Source organism: Muntiacus reevesi, chromosome 1 (assembly GCF_963930625.1).
Source record: "Muntiacus reevesi chromosome 1, mMunRee1.1, whole genome shotgun sequence".
In the NCBI taxonomy this organism is placed as follows: domain Eukaryota; kingdom Metazoa; phylum Chordata; class Mammalia; order Artiodactyla; family Cervidae; genus Muntiacus; species Muntiacus reevesi.
In genome coordinates, this window is record NC_089249.1 from 35,331,177 (window position 1) to 35,352,714 (window position 21,538).

A 21,538-nucleotide genomic window follows, 5' to 3' on the forward strand; every position below is an offset into this window, starting at 1 on the left:
CAACATTAATGACTCACAGTGTGAACTTTGAAACAACCCTACAAAATCCACTCCAGCTCTCATGGGAAAGCTGCCAAGTGTCTTCCCCAGTAATTGCAAAGTGTTCCCATCCCTCCCAGAAGAATATCAGTCTGTCTCTGTAAGCCACGTTCACAAAATTAAACTCTTTCCCTAAATCGCATGCATTTATGGGTGCATGCACTGTATCCTGGTCTGATTCTTTTAATTGTAATCTTCCAAACCGGGAAATAAAAAAACCCACACCTGGGTTTTTCTGGTGGCACAGTGGGTAAAGAATCCATCTGTCAATGCAAGAGTCATGCATTTGATCCCTGGGTAGGGAAGATGCCCTGCAGAAGGAAATGGCAACCCACTCCAGTATTCTTGCCTGGAAACCCCTATGGACAGAGGAGCCTAGTGGACTACAGTCCATGGGATCACAAGAGTTAGACACAACTTGGCAACTAAACAACTTCATCATAGATGTGGCCCAGTACCTGTGTCTTGCATTTTTCTACCCAGATATACACAGTGTTATAGACCTGATATTGTTTACTCAATTGTGTAAACTTTTTTTGTGTGTGTGTGTAAACTTCTGATGAGGAACTCTAGCAGTTCAGGAACCTCACATTAAGAGGTCCCTCAATTACCTACAAATCCACAGCATTTTTATGTTCTGGATCACAGTGCATTAGGATTATGGGTGAATCCACTATGAGTGATTGCTGTTTCCTCCTCCAGGGGATCTTTCTACCCAGGGGATCAAACCCAGGTCTCCAGCATTGCAGGCAAACTTTTTACCATCTGAGCCACCAGGGAAGCCTGAGGGCTGCACTATTTTTATCCATATCACAATGAAACAGCTATTTTATATTAGCTATTTCTTTATCTGTCATCTTCAAATGTTTATAGCAACACAATTTTGAATAGATCTACAACCTTCCCCAGTGACTCAGACAGCAAAGAATCTGCCTGCAATGCAGGAGACACAGGAGACTCAGGTTCAATCTCTGGGTTGGGAAGATCCCCTGGAGAAAGCAATGGCTACCCACTCCAGTATTCTTGCCTGGAGAATTCATGGACAGAAGAGACTGGTGGGCTACAGTCAATGGGGTCTCAAAGAGTAGGACACAACTGAGTGACTAACACAGTTTATTTGCCCTAAATCTTTCATCTTGCTTGAAAAGGTACATTTCTGTTCTGTCTCTGTTGTTTTGTTTTGCTTTTTAATAAGTCATGCTACAGCTACTTCTAACAGAGATGTAAGCACACTGTACTTGATCAGTTATCAGCTATAAGTTATCACCTTAAATTTCTGTATTTTGTTTTTAATTCTTGTATTTTCAAATAATGGATGTACTGGACTTAACCATTTGAAAGACAAGCCTAATCAATACAGCTCACTGTATGCCTCCAGCCAGGCCTGCACTGTTCAAGTTTCAGGATTATTTAACAGATGTCAGAAACTGCCGTTCCAGGCCCACGAAAATGGTGGAGCCTCTCTTGATATTAAACCCACAAACACACACACACAAAGCAACTCTGCAAAAAAAAAAAAAAAAAAAATTTTTTTAACTTTCTTTGGTCTTTTGAACTTCAAAAGGCAACCACAACTTCATTCCCTGCTTTACATTTTTTCCCCCTCTCCTTTACAATATCAATTGAGGTCTCTTTTTCTACATCTTTTTAGGGAATTGTTACAGATGCTTCTGGGATTTATAAAATAATTTCCTGCACATTAATGCAAAAATTCTGTAGCTTCTCAATTCAATAGAAACAACACTGATGATTCCAATTTGAATGCTCTCTTCTCTTTCTGATCTTTACCTTCTGGTCCTTTTATCTCACCTTTTCCATTTCTGAGCTTCCAGATCAATCTTTTCCTCTGTTGTTCCATCCTACCCTCTGACCCTTGCACAAAACAGGAATGCAATCCAACACATTCATGCTCAGTTATCTTTTCCTTGGACCTTCTGTCAGCCACTGACTCTCACTATGCCCTCTTCTTTTCACAGTTAAGACTGGTCTTGAAGAATTACCCACCACCACTTTTTTATTCATTAAAAGATGTAACCTTGACATTGATCTGGTAAGATCTGTACATTTCTTTATTTGCATTTATTTATTTAAATTGTTTTGGCCGCACCACACGGCCTGTGGGAGTTTAGTTCCCCAACCAAGGATCAAACCTGAGCTCCCAGCATTGGAAGTACACAGTCTTAACCCCTAGACTGCCAACAAAGTGCCAGATTTATGTATTTTTTTAAGAACCAACCTGGTCATGGAGATGGATAAGATGACAGCTGGAAGACCAATTGGGAGGTAATTACAGGGTCCACAGAAAATATCTAAGGCCCCGGGGAGGCAACAGAAGCAGCCTGGGAGAGAAGATGAAGTTAAAAGACACTGAGAAATAAAACTTACAAGACTCAGTGTCTGGGATGTGGGGGCTGGTGGAGAACAGATGGTAGAGAAAGACTCCTCAGTTGGTCTTTGGTGGCAGTGCAATGCTGTCTTTCAGGAGATACGAAGATACGAAGAACAAGTTTTGGTCAAAACATGATTCTTTCAGTTTAGGTAAATACCTTTTTTCTGGGAAACAGTCCTTGGCTTCTGTTTCATTGAATTCAAAGTAACCTCTCTCATTAGTTTTTTGGATATCCTTCTAAAGTGTTCATGACAACATAAGAAAATTTGCACAACGAATTTTCACTAAAATTAGGGTATCATGCACAAGTGATCAGTTTATTACATTTTCAATATTAACCATTTGGGCAGGTATATAGTAGTATCACATGGCAGTGTTAATCTGTACCCCCCTTATCATTAATGATGTTGAGTATCTTTTCAAGTACTTTTTTGCCATTTGTACCAGGCTCCTATGGCTGCTGTAATATATTATCATAAACTTGGTGGCTTAAAATAAGAATTTTATTCATTCAGAGTTCTGGAGACAGGAAATCTGAAAATCAGTATCACTGAAATAAACTTAAGGTTCATCAGAGCTCTGCTCCCTTGGAGGTCTCTACAAGAAAATCCTTTCCTTACCTTTTTGTTGTTGTTGTTACAGCACAACTCATATATTTCAATTGGACAAAAAAAATAAGTATATTTACAATATATTAAGATAAACTGTCTTTGAATGAGAGCTGTCTTTACAGTACACTGAGGTCTACAAGATGTAGAAAGTTGCTATTCTAGAAAGTCTACTACTGTGCAAAATGAAGACTGCTTAACAGTGGGTAGGGGAGGGCCTGTGGTTTCTCATTTTTCACACTGCCTCAGGTGGCTGAGGGAGTTTCAGATTTTCTTTAGACATCATTAGTTGTCGAAGCTCTTGCAGGACAACTTTGATGCGATTATTAATTCTGCCATTTTGGTAGCACTGATATGGCTCTAATGGCGTTCCACCACCCCATTAGAACTATTAACTCCTTTCACATTAATTTTTGTTCCAAATTTCACAGAGGTGGGGTGCTTCTGGGTATTTGGGTCCATGTTCTATTTTAAGGCTATATATTCACTTTTTATAAATTATTCCTGGAGGCCCAATCATCCCTGTCCATCTTATAAGTGCCATGTCTTCATTATCTTCTAGACTTAGGCTAACTGTGCTATCTCCTACAGCTTTCTGGCCTTCTTCCAACAGTTGGAAATTGAAGGAACTTTTACCCCTGAGGCCATGGTGGCTGCCACCTTGCATCGCTGTCATTCCTTTCATTACACCGTTTTTAGTTTCCAGAGCTATATTCTTCAAATTCCTTGGCTCCAGGCCCCTTCCTCCAACTTCAGTGCTGTGGGGTAGTCTCTTCTGTTTCTGTACCTATACCCTTCCACCACGTATGAACAAGGCAGAAGTCAGGACATTTTTACGGCCTGGCCTTGGAAGTCACATAATATCACTTCCATAATAGTCTATTGATGAAAGCAGTCAAAAAAAAACCCACCCCAAAAAAGATTACAAATGATCAATAGGCACATGAAAAGGCACTTAGCACACTAACCAGAGAAATGCAAATCAAAGCCACAGTGAGATATCGGCTCACACTCTCAGGATGAAAGTGAAAGTTGCTCAGTCCTGTCTAACTCTTTGCGACCCCCATGGACTATACAGTCCGTGGTATTCTCCAGGCCAGAATATTGGAGTGGGTTGCCTTCCGCTTCTCCAGGGGATCTTCCTAACCCAGCGATCGAATCCAGGTGTCCCACACTGCAGATGGATTCTTTAACAGCTGAGCCACAAGGGAAGCCCAAGAATACTGGAGTGGGTAGTCTATCCCTTCTCCAGCAGATCTTTCTGGCCCAGGAATCAAACCAGGGTCTCCTGCATTGCAGATGTTTTTTTTTGTTTGTTTGTTTGTTTGTTTTAAACCAACTGAGTTATCAGGGAAGCCCACACAGTGTTAGGATGGTTGTTATTAAAAGGACAAGAGATAAGTGTTGGTGAGGATGCAGAGAAAAGAGAACACTTGTGAACCATTAGTGGTAATGCAAATTGCTACAGCCATTATGGCAAGAAGTTTTATTAACGTTCCCCAAAAAAATTACAAATAGAATTATCATATAATCCAGCAATTCCATTTGGGGGCATGTAACCAAAGGAAATAAAATCAAGTTCTCAAAGGGCTATCTGCACTCCCATGTTCACTGTGCCATTATTCACAACAGCCAAGATATGAAAACAACCTAAGTGTTCATCAAGGGATGAATGGATGAAAAACGATGTGGTATAAGTCATCATGGAAAAGAAATATGGATTATATGGAAAAAAATAACTGAGTCACTTCACTATACAGCAGTAATTAATGCAACATCGTAATTCAACTATATTTCAATAGAAAATAAACTTTAAAAAGCCATTTTAAAAAAGATGGGGTGATGGATACATGTATATATATGGCTGAGTCCCTTCACTGTTTACCTGAAACCATCACAACATTGTTAATCAGTTTTATCCCAGTACAAAATAAAAAGTTAACACACACACATACAAAGATGTGGTGAAAATTACAATGAGATTATTCAGACATGGGACAGAAGAAAATACTGTTATTTGTGACATGGGTGGACCATGAGTGCATCATGCTAAAGGAAATAAGTCAGCCAGATAAAGACAAAATACCATCTGTTCTACCTTATCTGTGACATCTTAAAAAGCTGAACACATAGAAGCAAAGTATATAGTAGTTGCCAACAGCTGAGGGGTAGGGGAGATGGGGAGATATCCAAGAGTGCAAATTTCCAGTTATAAATAAATACTGGGGATATAACGTACAGCATGGTGACTACAGTTAATAGCACTGTATTACATACTTGAAAGTTGCTAGGTCTTACATGTCTCACCCCAAAATAAAAGGGATAATTATGTGAAGTGATGGAGAGGTTAACGAACCCAATTATGGTCACCATTTTGCAATACTCAAAGGTATCAAATCATCACATTATACAGTTTAAATTTACACAAGGTTACATGTTAATCATATCTCAATAAATCTTGGAGAAAAATGAAAATTTTGCATATACTGTAGTTAGTTCAGTCGCTCAGTCATGTCCGACTCTTTGAGACCCCATGAATCACAGCATGCCAGGCCTCCCTGTCCATCACCAACTCCCAGAGTTTACGCAAACTCATGTCCATTGAGTTAGTGATGCCATCCAGCCATCTCATCCTCTGTTGTCCCCTTCTCCTCCTGCCCCCAATCCCTCCCAGCATCAGGGTCTTTTCCAATGAGTCAACTCTTCCCATGAGGTGGCCAAAGTATTGGAGTTTCAGCTTCAGCAGCATATACTGTAGGACCTAATAATTCACCACATACTCAACAGAAATGCATACACATGTACCAGAATTACATACCAGAGAATGCTCTTTGCTGCACTATTTTTAATAGACAAAACTAGAAACAACCCCAAATTTTCCCATCAGTAGGAAAGCTATTTGTACGTATCTCATTAGTAGGAAAGTTACTTGTATGCATCATGATACAAGCATGCAGCTGTATACAGGGGTAAAAAATTGAGTCAACTACAACTATATGCGTCAACATGGATGAATCTCACATGCATACTGTACAACTGCATGTGCATAAAGTTCAAAAAACAGGCAAATCTAATGATATGAAGAATTGATGCTTTTGAACAACAGTGCTGAAGAAGACTCTTGAGAGTCCCTTGGACTGCAAGGAGATCAAACCAGTCAATCCTAAAGGAAATCAACCCTGAATATTCATTGGAAGGACTGATGCTGAAGCTCCAATACTTTGGCCACCTGATGCCAAGAACCTATTCATTGGAAAAGACCCTGATGCTGGGAAAGATAGAGGGCAAGAGGAGAAGAGGGTGATAGAGGATGAGATCATTGGATGGCATCACTGACTCGATGGACATGAGTTTGAACAAACTCTGGGAGATAGTGAAGGACAGGGAAGCCTGGTCTTCTGCAAGTCCATGAGGTCACAAAGAGTCAGATATGACTTAGTGACTGAACAAAAACAAATGATACTAGAGTAAACATTTATGGTTTCTCATGTAGGCATTTCCAAGGCTATAGAACTGAATAAACTATGATGTTAGACAACAAGGACCTGCTGTATAACACATGCAAATCTGCTCAATGTTATGTGGCAGCGTGGAGGGGAGGGGAGTTCAGGGGAGAATGGCTACATGTGTATATTCAGCTGAGCCCTTTTGAGTTCTCCTGAAACTATCACAATACTGCTAATCAGCTATACTCCAATATAAAATAAAAAGTTAAAAAAACAAACAAACAACTACAGTGTTGTAAATTAGGATGTTTATCTTTGGGAGAAAAGAGGGTAGTGACTGCAGGGAGCTCTGGGGAGTGTCCTGGGTTACGGATAATGTTCTATTCTGTGATCTGAATGAACTGTGGTCACTACTTTGGGGTAACTTCTTGAGGCACTGTCTACTTTTCCTCATATAGATCAACAGGCAATTATTTGTGCATATAAGACTGTCACCATGTCCTCCTCCCCATCACCCTCCTGCTGGCATCACTCCATGGGGGGTGTCCCGTCATTACTCACTCACTCCAGGGACAGCACAGCCTATGAGGGCACCCCTCTGAGAGTGGAAGGTCAGCCCCATCAGGCTTATTAGGACAGGGGTTTAATCAGTTTGATTGGCGGAGTCCCCTTTGTGTGTATTAGTTGCCCAGCCGTGTTTGACTCTTTATGACTCCATGGACTGTAACCCGCCAGGTTCCTCTGTTCATGGGATTTTCCAGGAAGACTATTGGAGTGGGTTGCCACGCCCTTCTCCAGGGGATCTTCCCAACCCAGGAATCAAACCCAGTTCTCCCACACTGCAGGCAGATTCTTCACCGTCTGAGCCATCAGCCAAGTTCTGGAGTCCCCGTTAGTACTTCCCAGTTCAGGACAACTTTCCCATGCTGTATTTAAGTTTCCAAAGATACCTGCGCTACTGATGGCCATGAGGCCCCTGCCCCAAAACACAAGAGGCTCTCCTAGATCCGGATATCTGGCTCTGCCATCTGGAAGTGATGGTAGGGAGCTAGAGGAAGCACCTGTGACAACCCCAGGATGCTTGAGTGAGAGAGATGTGGGTCAAGTCTGAACTCTGAGCTCTGGCTACATACTAACTATATGACTACTTATTTTCTCAGCTATAAAGCTGGGATGCAGTGATTTAGCATACTATTTTGGGTTATGAAGATCACTACCATAAGAACTAAATACAGAATTTATTTAATGAATTAAAATGTTCTAACTAAAAAAAAAAAAAAAAAACTGTATATACAATCATTTACCATTGCTAGAAATGTAAGTCTTCCTCAAAGGATTTAGTCAAAGTTCTAAACATCTATCCTTGTGATATGATACCGACTGAAATTACATGCATGCATGCTCAGTTGTGTCTGATTCTTGCAACCACATGGACTGTAGTCTGCCAGGCTCCTCTGTCCATGGGATTTTCCAGGCAAGAATACTGGAGTGGGTTGCATTTCCTCCTCCAGGGGATTTTCCTGACCCAGGGATCAAACCTGCATCTCCTGCATTGGCAGGCGGTTTTCTTATTGAGCCACCTGGGAAGCTGGGTATGAATATGGCCAATAAAGTTTCCCCAAAAAACATTTTTTAAAAAAATGGTTGACCCTGGGCCAAGATGGTGGGACTGGAACTGATTAACAGAGTGGGGTCTGTGGCTTTTTATCTATAGCCTTCTGCAATATTTTTTTTAATCAATTGCATGCATTAGTTTGATCAGTTCTTTTAAGATCATACCCCCAAAAATATTAACATAACTAAGATCCCAGCTGTTTTCTGACCTTCACAAGTGCTGACACTTCTGGTCTCACATTAGCCAGTATTTAGAATCTAGATTCTTCACAGGTTTTCCTAAGAAAAATAATCATTGCAGATTTAATTATTTTTTTAAACAATTCTTTATGATGATTTCTAAGACCATAGGAGAGGATCACAGCAGATACAGTCAATTGTTACATTCATGCTTCCCTAATTATAATTTATCAAAGTAATTTGATTTTGAAAAATTAAAGATGCCAGGAGGCTTATTGTGAGAAGCAACTGCCCCCTCTCAACCACAACCCACTCTCCACCCCTCTATTCCATCTCTTCTCATTACTGTCAGTTAATTCTACGTTCAGTTCTTTTGAAGGTTTTTATATGAAAAACCCTCCATTTGAAATGTCTCCCTTTCAAGCCTCCTCTATCTTCAAAGATGCATCCTCTTTGGAAGAAAAGCTATGACAAACCTAGACAGTATATTAAAAAGCAGAGACGTTACTTTGCCAACAAAGGTCTATATAGTCACAGCTATGGTTTTTCCAGTAGTCATGCACAGATGTTGAGAGTTGGACCATAAAGAAGGCTGAGCACCAAAGAATCGATGCTTTTGGACTTTGGTGTTGGAGAAGACTCTTGAGAGTCCCTTGGACTGCGAGGAGATCCAACCAGTTAACCCTCAAGGAAATCAGTCCTGAATATTCACTGGAAGGACTGATGCTAAAGCTGAAGCTCCACTACTTTGGCCTTCTGATGTGAAGAGCTGACTCAGTGGAAAAAACCTTGATGCTGGGAAAGACTGAGGACCAGAGAAGGAGAGGGTGACAGGATGAGATGGTTGAATGGCATCATGGTCTCAATAACATGCATTTGAGCAAACTCCAGGAGATAGTGAAGGCTAGGGAAGCCTGGTGTGCTGTAGTCTATGGCACTGCAAAGAGTAGGACACGACTATGTGACTGAACAACATCTTCTCGACTTTACCCCCAGCCACACTGCAAAGACCTGAAGCCCTCTTCCCAAAGAGGAACCTTAATAGAGACTCAGTGGGTCCTCTGAGTCCCAGAGGCTCACCTATAGGTCCTGAGCAAGCTCCTCCTCTGCAGAGCCTTGCATCTCCCTTCAAAGAATTTTATACCTGCTGCTCATGAGCTTCTCCTTACTTTATACTACTCTGTATTTTACTTATTTATTTAATCAGTAATGGAAGTATGTGCAGGCGCTCCCAAAAAACACCAAGGATGGTTCACTCTAAGAAAAACAGAAGGAAAATATAAATTTGATGCGTGAGCAGACTTTTCAGATAGATGGAAAGGCCTTGACATGGCAATATAACACAGTGTCTTGGGGGAAAACCTGTATTTTTGGAGTAGAAAGCTCCAAAAGAGAAAATAAATGTGAGAAGCGAGCCTTAAAAAGTTAATAGGAGTCAGATGGTCCTTACGTGTGAGGCCAAAGAGCTGGACTTCAGCCCATGGTCCAGGAGTTGACTATTTAAATGCCTGTAAATGCCAAATGGATCATGCAAATGACAGAAGTGAAATCATGTAAATGAGAAAAAAGACAGGAAGTGTGGGTCCTCTGGGAAACTGGGGAGACGGTGCCCTTCCAGATGAAACAGTTTGATTATTTTTATACAAAGTGTAAGACTAGTGTTGCCAGACCTGCCACTTTAATAACGGCAGACTATCCAGATTTTTCTGTCAAATTCTCTGATTTTTAAACGTTGGCAAATATTACCTGTTTTTTCAGGCTCACAGTATGTGGTCAAAAAAAGTATTATATATCCTCAAAAGCTGGTTTCAGCCAACAATGTTTTTACCTCCCCTAGAAGCAAAAAGGAACAACCATTATGAAATTTAAGACAGGGAGGACCCATGGTCAGGTCTGCAGTTTTAAAGATTGCTCTGGTGGAAGAATACAGGATGGACTGATTAAAGGAGAAACTGAAATCAAACGTGGAGAAACCTATCTGAAGGCACCTGCAAATCAATCATTGGTAATAGATGCACTGAGAGTCAAACCTAAGGCACAACACTTTTATCATCGGTGATTGATTTTTCAGTGCAGGTAGGTGAAATGGCTCTGAGCATTTCCGCCAGAATTTGACCCCCAATGATCCCCGAGAACTTTCTATTTTGTGTAAATCTTGGGTGTGACAATTAAAGACAGAATGGATTTATCTGATTACTTTCCATAACTTCATTTTTTCTTATAAATGTACTTGCTAGTAGTAATAAGAGGATAGAGTATACATCTGGCTTTAGAAAGGCAGCTTGTCGAACCTCTACCCTCTGCTTCTGTATTATATCAATCGTAGAAGCAAACGAAGGTATTTTCTGCAAATGGTTCCCATGTGCCCACATCTCTGAATGTAAAATAAACAGTGCAGGCCATGAAAACAGTATTTTAAACAGAGCACTGCAGCTGGGGAAATTGTCTAAACATGAACCTTATTTTTACAGTCACTTAACAATGTTCTTTATCTATTAAGTTAACTTTTAAAAAGGAGAAAATGGGGAGATGGGGGGAGGGTACTAAAGGGGGACAGAGAGAGAGGTTATCCATCTGTTTTCCCAAAACACCTAATACTTCCATTTCTTTGAGTTTAGATATCAATATATTTTTCCATCACAAAGTTACTGTGTCTAGGCAACAGATAAAGAGAAGATATTAGCCACTTTCAATGTATTTTTAAGAACTATTCTTTACTAAGTCGTGTACAATTCTTTGGGACCTCATGGAATGTAACCTGCCAGGCTCCTCTGTCCTGGGATTTCCCAGGCAAGAAAACTGGAGTGAGTTGCCATTTCCTTCGCCAGGGCATCCTCCTGACTCAGGGATCGAACCCACATCTCCTGCATCCGCAGGTGGATTCTTTACTGCTGAGCCACCTGGGAAGCCCATAATTTTAATATTTTGGGCCAAATCTGTGCCAACCTGATCGAATCTCATCTTTGTCTCATGTTCAAACCAATTAAATTAGAGAGAAACAACGTTCCCCAGCTCTGCAGCCAGAACCAGACAGGTGCTGGCCGTGCCTAGCCCCATCCCAGTCCCCACATTCACAGGGTATGCCCAGGCATCTGGTCCATCCCACTCGTCCCCAAAACAAAAAAGGAAAGAGATACAACATCAATGTGGCATTTTATATCAGATTGGCTTCGAAGAGAGTTCAGTGAGCCTCAGCCATTTGCAAGCCAACCAGCATGAAGAAGTCAAGGGCTCACAAGCAAGAAAGGGGGAACCCTGGCCTGCTTCCCCACTAAATTCTGAATTCTGGGCTCTGTTCCCACTTTTCACTTAAAGATACGTACGCATGACTAGGATTCGGGCACCAGAGGCCTGACTCTCTCCCTGCTGTAGAACTGCTTTTCTCCACAGAGATCAAAGTCAACATTTCCACCTGCCACGTACATTTGGGGCAAGCTTGTTCCTGCTTCTATAGGTAGAGGGTCAGCTTGCAGAGGGTACAGTTCCCACGTCTGAGGTCGGAGTGAAGAAAAAACAAAATTCCCGTGAATCTTTCTGGAGTAGTCATGAAGGGAGCTGTGTTCCAGATATCCTGAGTTGAGAATCAGTCAGCAGCTTCTCAGAGCAAGTTCAACAAAATCGGTTTTAACCCACAACGTTCTCAGAATATTCCAGAACATTCTACGTAACCCATCTGCACTGTTCCCATTTTCCCCTGGCTTGTGCTTCTTTTTTAACTGAAGTCATGTAGACACAGTGCTGCTTGGCCAAATTCTCCAACTTTCTCCACTCAAATTTATAAAGTTCCATTTGTGCAGTCTCCCAGATAATAAAGACCTATGCAGGCGCTGCTGATTAGTTTTGCAGCTTCAAGGCTGCCTGCCCGCCGCCTCAGGCCATTGACAGAGTGTGGGTATGTATGTTCACAGCTCTTTTCTTCTATCCTTCAGCTTTTATGGAAAATGCAGGAAGTTTGAGGCCTCTTATTTTAAATGGCGACCTGCCAGAGACAGGCCTATTTATATATGTAAGTGTTACATATGGTATCAATTGAGTAATGGGAAAAGAATAGATTGTTTATTAGAGGGAGCTGAGAAAATTGCTCATTGTATAGGAAAAAAACAAATCATTCTTATGGATGTTGAGATTCCTCCCTGCCATGTCGTTGGAGAAAAGAGGTAAAAGCAGGAACCAAAGTACAACCGACTCATGAAATACACAGCATGTGTGAATGTGACTCTTTGTAACTCCATGGACTGTAGCCTGCCAGGCTCTTCTATGCATGGGATTTTTCAGGCTTCAGGAGTGAGTTCCTATTACCTCTTCCAGGGGATCTTCCCCACCCAGGGACCAAATCCTGCATCTCCTGCATTGGCAGGTGGGTTCTTTACCATTGAGCCACCTGGTAAGCCCTGAAATATACAGAATGGACTTCAATGGAGTTTATCAAAGTCAGTCCACACACAGCACGTGATGCTCTTTTGAAGGATGATGAGTTACAGCCATCAGCAGGGCTCCCATTGGCTGCCCCAAGACAGCCACCAATCTTGATCCAACTCCTCTTCACCTGGAGCATGTGAGTTCTGCTCACTCCGACTCCCATCTCCTATACACAATGCCCCATCTCCCCTAACCCAGCTGCCTTCCCTCTGGTCTCAAGGGTTCAGATGAGGCCAATCTCATTCTTCAGATTTCTTGCCAATTGTGTGAGTTAGCGTCTAAATTCTGAGTCTAGGTTCCTTTAGAACCTCTCCTGTGACTCTCAAAATCTTGTTTATCGGAAGAAAAAGAGAAAAACGCTGAGATTCAATTTTCTTGCTCTCTTCCTTAAGGAAGCAAGAACACCTTAGAATAACACAAGGAATATCAATATTGTGGAGTATTGTGGAATTATTCAATAGCATGTGGAATAATGCTATTGCGGAGAATCAACAGCATAAAGATGATTGCTTCTAGAGGTTATAAGACTGCATATAAGTAACTCAGAAACATCCTTAAAGGACCACAGAGGAAAGAGCACATGACCCTCTCATTAAAAAAAAAAAAGCTGGAGAAAGTCTCTGATTGGTCCATCTAACTTCTCCCATCCCTGATTAAGCAGTTCTCCTGCTTGGGAAATGAAGTAGTGTGAGAGCTCCATCCTATGGTAGAGACAGCCTCACCAAAACCATGTATTTGGACTAAGAAAGCATCAACAATTCTCCAAAAGAAGATGGAAGCACTTTTCCAAGAAAGGATAAGATTAGGTGGACGTGAACTTGAACAAACTCCAGGAGACAGTGAGGGAGAGGGAGGCCTGGCATGCTGCAGTCCATGGGGTTGCAAAGAGTCGGAAAGGACTTAGTGACTGAACAACAATAAGATTGTACTTGTTACACAAGAAGCTACTCTAGAAGTCCTTCCAGAAAGATTTTCTGAAAGTATTTAACAAATGATTAGATACTTAATACATCTTTTTACAACTGGAGAGAAAAGAAACCACCCAGGTTGACATATATATATTTGGATACATAGCCTGTGTTCTGAGTGAGGTCAGTCCTGAGAACATTTCTCAAAGCTTATGTAAGCTGGCAGGGCACTCGGGGGTCCTGGGCACCCTGTGTTTGCACACAACAGACCCCAGGCCTGTAGCTTCTTTCAGCCTCCAGCCACCTCCTTGCCAGCGGCAATATTCGGGACCTCTCTGCCCTCCATCCTCTACCTCCAAGACCAGCCAACATGGCTTTTTGTGCTTAGCACTTCACTGCCCACCAGCCAGGAGCTCCCAGATTCATCAGATAAAGTCCACCCATCAACCCTCGGGTCAACCGAATCTGTGGGCCTCCCACACTTACCTCTCCTGGGGCTTCTACTTCCACCCAAGGAAGTGGGTCTGCAGGGCCTACGCTGCTTCTTCTGCGAATGGGCTGAGGAGAAGCGCCAGGGTGCCAAGCCTCTCTTGAAGATGCAAAACCAAGGTGTCAAACACACCCCTTCCAGGACAGGCAGAAACTGTCCCCCCATAAGTGGGGTGAAACCCTGAATGACATGGAAGCCACCGTGGTCTGGGAGGAGAACCTGAACCAAGCGGTTTGAGCTCTTCTGGTGCAGACTCCGGCCAACTTCCTGGAAGCCGCTTTGTTAACTAGATGAGCAGGTGAAACTCATCCAGAAGATAGAGCCCACCTGCCTGCCCTATGCAGCCTGGCAGCCCCCAGGCTGGACAGATACCCCTCACCCTCACACACATGACTAGGAGCCTTGGGAGCCCAGCAGCCTTTGGGCAGCCTCTCTGGAAGTCCCCCAGTGTCAGGTTTTCTGTCCAAGCCTCTTCCCGCAGCCACTCAGTTCAGTTCAGTTCAGTCACTCAGTTGTGTCCGACTCTTTGAGACCCCATGAATCACAGCACGCCAGGCAACCCTGTCCATCAGCAACTCCTGAAGTTTACTCAACTCATGTCCATCGAGTCGGTGATGCCATCCAGCCATCTCATCTTCTGTCGTCCCCTTCTCCTCCTGCCCCCAATCCCTCCCAGCATCAAGGTCTTTTCCAATGAGTCAACTCTTCACATGAGGTGGCCAAAGTATTGGAGTTTCAGCTTCAGCATCAGTCCTTCCAGTGAACACCCAGCACTGATCTCCTTTAGGATGGACAGGTTGGATCTCCTTGCAGTCCAAGGGACTCTCAAGAGTCTTCTCCAACACCACAGTTCAAAAGCATCCATTTTTCAGCACTCAGCTTTCTTCACAGTCCAACTCTCACATCCATACATGACCACTGAAAAAACCATAGCCTTGACTAGACAGACCTTTGTTGGCAAAGTAATGTCTCTGCTTTTTAATAAACTATCTAGGTTGGTCATAACTTTCCTTCCAAGGAGTAAGCATCTTTTAATTTCATGGCTGCAATCACCATCTGCAGTGATTTTGGAGCCCAGAAAAATAAAGTCAGCCACTGTTTCCACTGTTTCCCCATCTATTTCCCAAGAAGTGATGGGGCCAGATACCAAGATCTTAGTTTTCTGAATGTTGAGCTTTAAGCCAACTTTTTCACTCTCCTCTTTCACTTAGCCACTAGGCAGATTTTTAACCATCTTGGAGTTCTAGTCCAAGCCATGGAGCAGATGGAAACAATAAAGCTTTTCACAGGGGAAAACAAAAAAATTCTAGGCTTGCAAACTATTTGCATCAAGAGGTTTCTTTCTACACACCGTATAATCCAAAAATCCAGTAATTTCAGCAAGTTTGGTAACTCAGTACCACATGTAGACCATTTGTTGCCCTCAATCAGAGAACGTACCAGGCTCAAAGGACAGTATCAATTGCACCCCTCACCCCAAGTCTTGAAATTCCTCAAAATGGATGGCAGCTTTACAGATAACCAGGGAGGCCCCAGTTATCCTGGAATTAAATGGAAGAGGATTCTTGGGACTGAATTTATGTGGCAGAGATAACAGCCATGCTCATACCCATATAATATAGAAGATGGCATTCTAGAATTTTACAGTGTTATATTGAAATGCAGCTAGTAAAACAACAACAACAAAAAGCTGATTTTCTGTTTTGTCAAACCATGTGGCTTGTGGAATCTTAGCTCCCCAACCAGGGATTGAACCCTGGGCCTTCAGTAGCGAAAGCACAGTCTTAACCACTGACCTAAGGAAAATTCCCCTGATTTTCTTAGTAAAGAAAAACCAAAAGACCTCTATATTGTCCATAAAATTGGACAGGATATCAGTTTTAGGAGTTTCAGAACGTTCATGATTCTTTACCAGTGAAACCAGCATCTAATTCCCATGATTAAACAACAACAAAAGATGAATGATTTTTGGAAGCTTATTCTAAATCCCTCCTGCCAGTCCCTGAACAAACAAGATCAAGCAGGTAACTGCAATATTAGTGAGATGTAAAAAGACAGTTTGAGGACAGGCTTACAGTAACATTAGTAACTACATTCAGCATCTAGTAACACTTGAAAGGACTGACATACAGCTCTGCGACTTCAACACAGGTAGTTCAGCTTAGACTTCAGACGGTCTTATTCTTTAGGTAACATAAAAGATGTGGAAAATTGCAAAAATGGCCTCAAATTCTATCCCCCTGCCAATGTAGATTTAGTCTTGAATCTACGCAGGTCATGTGACTCCCTTTGGCCAATGTAATGCAAGCAGAAGCTTAATCCATGCTTTCACACTGGACTTCATTCTCGGCTGTTCTTGGGACTCTCCCACCACGTAAACAAACCAGGACTATTTTGCTGGAGCATAAAAGACAAGTGACCCAGTCACCCTGGCTCGACAGTCAGCTCACCAGCTGATTTTCTGACAAATTTCTCAAGCTGCAACTAAACACTTGTATTTCAACCATCACTGTCTACACTGATGGGAAAAGTCTTCATTGTCTTGCTAAAAGGTAAGTTCCATGATATTGATTCTGTTGGCATACAAAATAGGATTTTTTATTATTATTATAAGATCTTACTATTGAGTACAATTTTATTAAACAGTATATTAGTCTGCTAGGGCTTGCATAATGAAATACCACAAACTAGCTGGCTTAAACAACCAAAATTTATTTTCTCATGGTTCTGGAGGCTAAAAGTCAAAGATCAAGGTGCTGTTAGGTTGGTTTTGGAGTATCCACTAGTTCTGGTGGATAAATGGCCACTTTCGCACCATGTCTTCATACAACCCTTCTTCTGTAGACAGGTGCAGAGTTTCTTGTATCTCTTCTTCTCCTTGTAAGGACACCAGTCCCATTGGATAGGGCTTCAAACTTTCTGCCCTCATTTACCCTTGTGCACGTGGACCAAGTCACTCAGTCATGTCTGACTCTTTGAGAGCCTATGGACTGTAACCTACCAGGCTCCTCTGTCCATGGGATTCTCCAGACAAGAATACTGGAGTGGGCTGCCATGCCCTCCTCCACGGAATCTTCCTGACCCAGGGATCGAACCCACGTCTCCTGTGGCTCCTGCATTGCAGGCAGATTCTTTACTGCTGAGCCACTGGGAAAGGCCCATTTAACCTTAATTATCTACTTAAAAGCTCGTTCTTGATATACAGTCACATTGGAGGTTAGGACTTCCACAAGTGAATTTGGGGGGGAACACAATAACTCTAAGAGTGATTTTTGAATTTCAGTAATAACTATTTATAACAATATTTACTGATAATTTACCATGTGCCCTAATCTATACTAAGTAGTTTATACATACTTTCTCATTTGATATTCACAGCAACCATCCAAGATAGGTATTCCCATGGAAGGTGAGGTAACTGAGGCTTAAGAAGGTTAAGATGCTTGCCCCAAAAGACACAAATGGTGGGTGATAGAGTTTGTCTTAATCTGTCTTCCCGACTCTAGAATCCAAGATCTCAGTTCCTGTGCCATGCTGCTTTCATTTTCAACTGTTTTCATATACATGATTCAGATTGCAATACTATAACAATCATTTCCTGGAGAATTAAAATACAAAGATGTGTAAATGATTATGCAGACAAGTAGAACGTGCAAATCATGCTGGGAAAGCCTGAATTCTTGTTCAATTAAATCCAAACTCTTCGGTCTAGGAGTCCCAGTCTTCCAAAATTTACCCAGCCCTTCATTTCCAATGATATCTCTCATTACAGTTCACTATCAACATCACCACCATCTACCCCAGAAGGGTGCCCTACAGCCCAATAATAAGATAAAGAAAATGAGGTCACGTCATATGACTGGAAACACTGTAAAGGTAATGTATTTTAGACCAACCTGTTCTTCACCCCAGGAGAAAACAAAACAAAACAGGCCATACAGAGTTTGGAAGGAGAAAATTCTAGGCCCCATCTCTCCTACTTTACCAGTCCCTCCAGTCCTTAAAGCAAAATCCTCGAACAGATCTGCAGTCTCTAAATCACATTACATTTCAGAATTACTCTTGAACATGATGTCAAAATCCTCTTTTATTCTTTTGAAAAAAAGTAGGAGTAGCAATTTCTTAGAGGTCAATATAGACTTTCTGAGAAGATATTTCTATGACTGTATGGTATGTATGAAGCAACATTTGACCAGTTTATTCAGATGAATGATTTAGAGAATGTCTCTCTTCATATGAAACTTCAGAAGAGGAAAGGCTGATGGAGAAAAAAAAAATGTTCATCTAAGAAAATTTCTATGAAGAACAGGAGAGATCTGGCTGTTGTTCAGAGTCATTTGTCAGGTGGCAAAGACATCTGCAGACCACATGTTGCTCTTCAAGGTCAGGAGAAGGCTCTGGAAAGTGAAGTCTTAGAATAGCTATCCTGTGGATGGCAATTCAAACTAAAGATATCTAAGTCTCTAGGAAATCAGTCTTACCCTTTGAAGGACCATGAAAACTATTTTCCTCCAACTTTTTGATGATTAATTCCCAAGCAGGTTTACAAGCATAACTCCATCTGTTCATCTTTGATTTCTCTGACAACTATCCTATTGCTTGGAAGCATCAACCATAGGATTTGCAGTCTTTTCAACTGAACTGTTTTCTTTTTAAATGAAAATACATTAAAGAGCTTTGGAGGAAAATCACTTGGCAACAAAAGTTTGGTTTTATTTACATGTTGAACAAATGAGACCCAAGAGGGAAAAAATATAACCTTTTCACTGTCATACTGTGACAAGTTCTTAAAAAAATTTCCTGGGATTTCCCTGGCAGTTCAGTGGTTAAGACTCCGCTCGTGCACTGCAGAGGGCAAGGATTTGATCCCTGGTTGAGGAATTAAGATCCTACATGCCGAGAGGCAAAAAAAAAAAAAAAAAGAAGGATGTGGTTAAACAAATGACGAAATTCAGTTATCTTCAGTTTAAATAACACCACGCGACACATTCGTATCCAACTGACTTGCTCAGTGTTGCCAGTCAGTGTCATAAGCTAGAGGGAAAATCTAAATATTTAAAAAGATGTGTAGGTCTATTTATTGGTAATTATATTATCATTATTTGCACCAGAGTAAAAGAATTACAGGATTTGAACAAATTGCATGTTTTGCCTTAGACCTTTGCCTTGGGAAAGAAGTAAATAATTATTGCTAGTTGACATCTAAGTCAAAATTAAGTCTCAATTCATCCATTTAAATGGTCTTGAAAGACCTCCTCTTCGTTCTTCACAGACTTCCATGACCTGAGTTTCAGAATTCTAATTTTTCTTGGATTCTGGATTTAGAATCTCTTTTCATATCAGATCTTCTATGACCCTCTCTCTGTCCCTTTTTCCCACATAACAATGCCGTAAACTTGTAACAAGGACATTGAACCTTTACCCTGTGTCGCAATATTTTGTCACCGTGAAAGGAGGCACGGTTTCTCAACTGTAACCATGGGAAGTTTAATTACGATTTCTCTCAGCAAAACTCATAATCTAATAAACAAGATACTTAGAACACTAAAATCTTCCAAATCAGCTTTCTTATGAATTAAAAGATTACTCTGATGTTTGAATGAACTTTTCTCTGAAATGTGTATGGATTAAACAAAAGGGAAAATAAAGCATTTTAGGTTTTGTTAGCTATTAGGACAGCTATTTAAGATACTATTATATCTATTACATTATAATATCTATTGGTTCTTCTCAGGAAGGAAATAACACCTTCAGTTTTCTTTTTAAAAACATGTATTAATATCAAAATAACAAATCTTTTCAATGATAGTATCATCGCATCAAGTATTAAAATTTTTCAAAGGCTGATAACCAACTTACATAAGCCTGTTTATGTTTTTATGATATTTTCAAAATTTAAATTATTTTTATAGAAACCAGCTTTATTGATAAATTATCTTTTAATTTTTTATTTGAAATTTATATGTGTGTGTGTGTATAATGTTTAATCTTTATTCAATTACTCTGCCTCGATCTCCTTTATTTGACCCTTGACAACTATAGAAATATCTCATGAGTTTTCTAGTCCAAACGAGTTTGTCTTTGCTGCCTCCCCACTCCCAAAGCAGGGGGCTCAGCTTCTACCCCTTGTAGGGGAATTAGATCCCATATAATGCAACTAAGAGTTCGCAAGCCACAATTAAAAAAAAAAAGAAAGGGCTAGACAGATGCTACCTAAAATTTCCCTAGGCCCCGCTGGTCATTGTCTTTTCCCTCTGTGTTATACTGAATGCTACACCCACCTATGGGGTCAAGTGCATCTCACCTAATACAGGTGTGACATAACAAGAAATATACATTCCGTCTCTACTTCAGGTTCCTGACAGAGTTCCTAAATCCCTTGGGATTTCCCGTCAAAGGAATGTCTTTTGTTCTAATGAGGTGACTCTTGGTGGCTCCTGCATACCTTCAGGATAGTGGCTGCTCACCAAAAGATTAAGCCATGATAGATTAGTTTGGGACTTTTTTTTTCTAGCCCCATTCACCATTTTCCAGGGAGGGGAGAGGGGCTGCAGAATGAATTAATAATTATTAGTTCAGTTCAGTCGCTCAGTCATGTCTGACTCTTTGCGACCCCATGAATTGCAGCACACCAGGCCTCCCTGTCCATCACCAACTCCTGAAGTTTTCTCAAACTCACGTCCATCGAGTCGGTGATGCCATCCAGCCATCTCATCCTCTGTCGTCCCCTTCTCCTCCTGCCCCCAATCCCTCCCAGCATCAGGGTCTTTTCCAATGAGTCAACTCTTCACATGAGGTGGCCAAAGTATTGGAGTTTCAGCTTCAGCATCAGTCCTTCCAATGAACACCCAGGATTGACCTCCTTTAGGATTAATTAATAATAATTAATACGCATTAATAAATCATGCCTATGTGATGAAGTTTCCATAAAAATCCCAAAACCATGGGGTTCGGAGAGCTTCTGGGTTGATGAACACATCTACATCCTGGGAAGACGGTACTCCCCACCTCCAAGAAGCTTCTTGTCCCTTGAGCTCCTGCGCTCAAGATCCTTCCAGACTTTGCCCTCTGTACCCCATCACCTGGCTGTTCTCCTGTATCCTTTATTATAATCTTCGTAATAAACCATAAATGAAAGTAATGTTTCTCTGACTTATGTGAGCCATCTAGCAAATTATTGAACTGGAGAAAAAAGTTGCCGGGATCCCTGATTTATAGCCAGTTGGTCAGAAGTACAGAGAAGACATCCTGGGATCTGCTATTGGCATCGGAAGTGGGGGGCAGTCTTGTGGGATTGAGCCCTCAACCTGTTTGGGATCTCTGCTAATTCAGAATAGTTAGTGTCAGAGCTGGACTGAAGTACCCAAATGGTATTGAGACAGATGAAGAATTTTTTGGTTTGAGGGAAAAACAAACAAAAAAAAAAGCTATACACATTTGGTGTC

General features: G+C 41.4%; 1 pseudogene; it reads right to left on the reverse strand.

The window, feature by feature from the left end:
• Nucleotides 1-3,271: 3,271 nt before the first annotated feature.
• The window catches only part of LOC136166202 (ubiquitin-conjugating enzyme E2 variant 1-like), a 39,238-nt pseudogene continuing 20,971 nt past the window's right edge, over nucleotides 3,272-21,538 (reverse strand).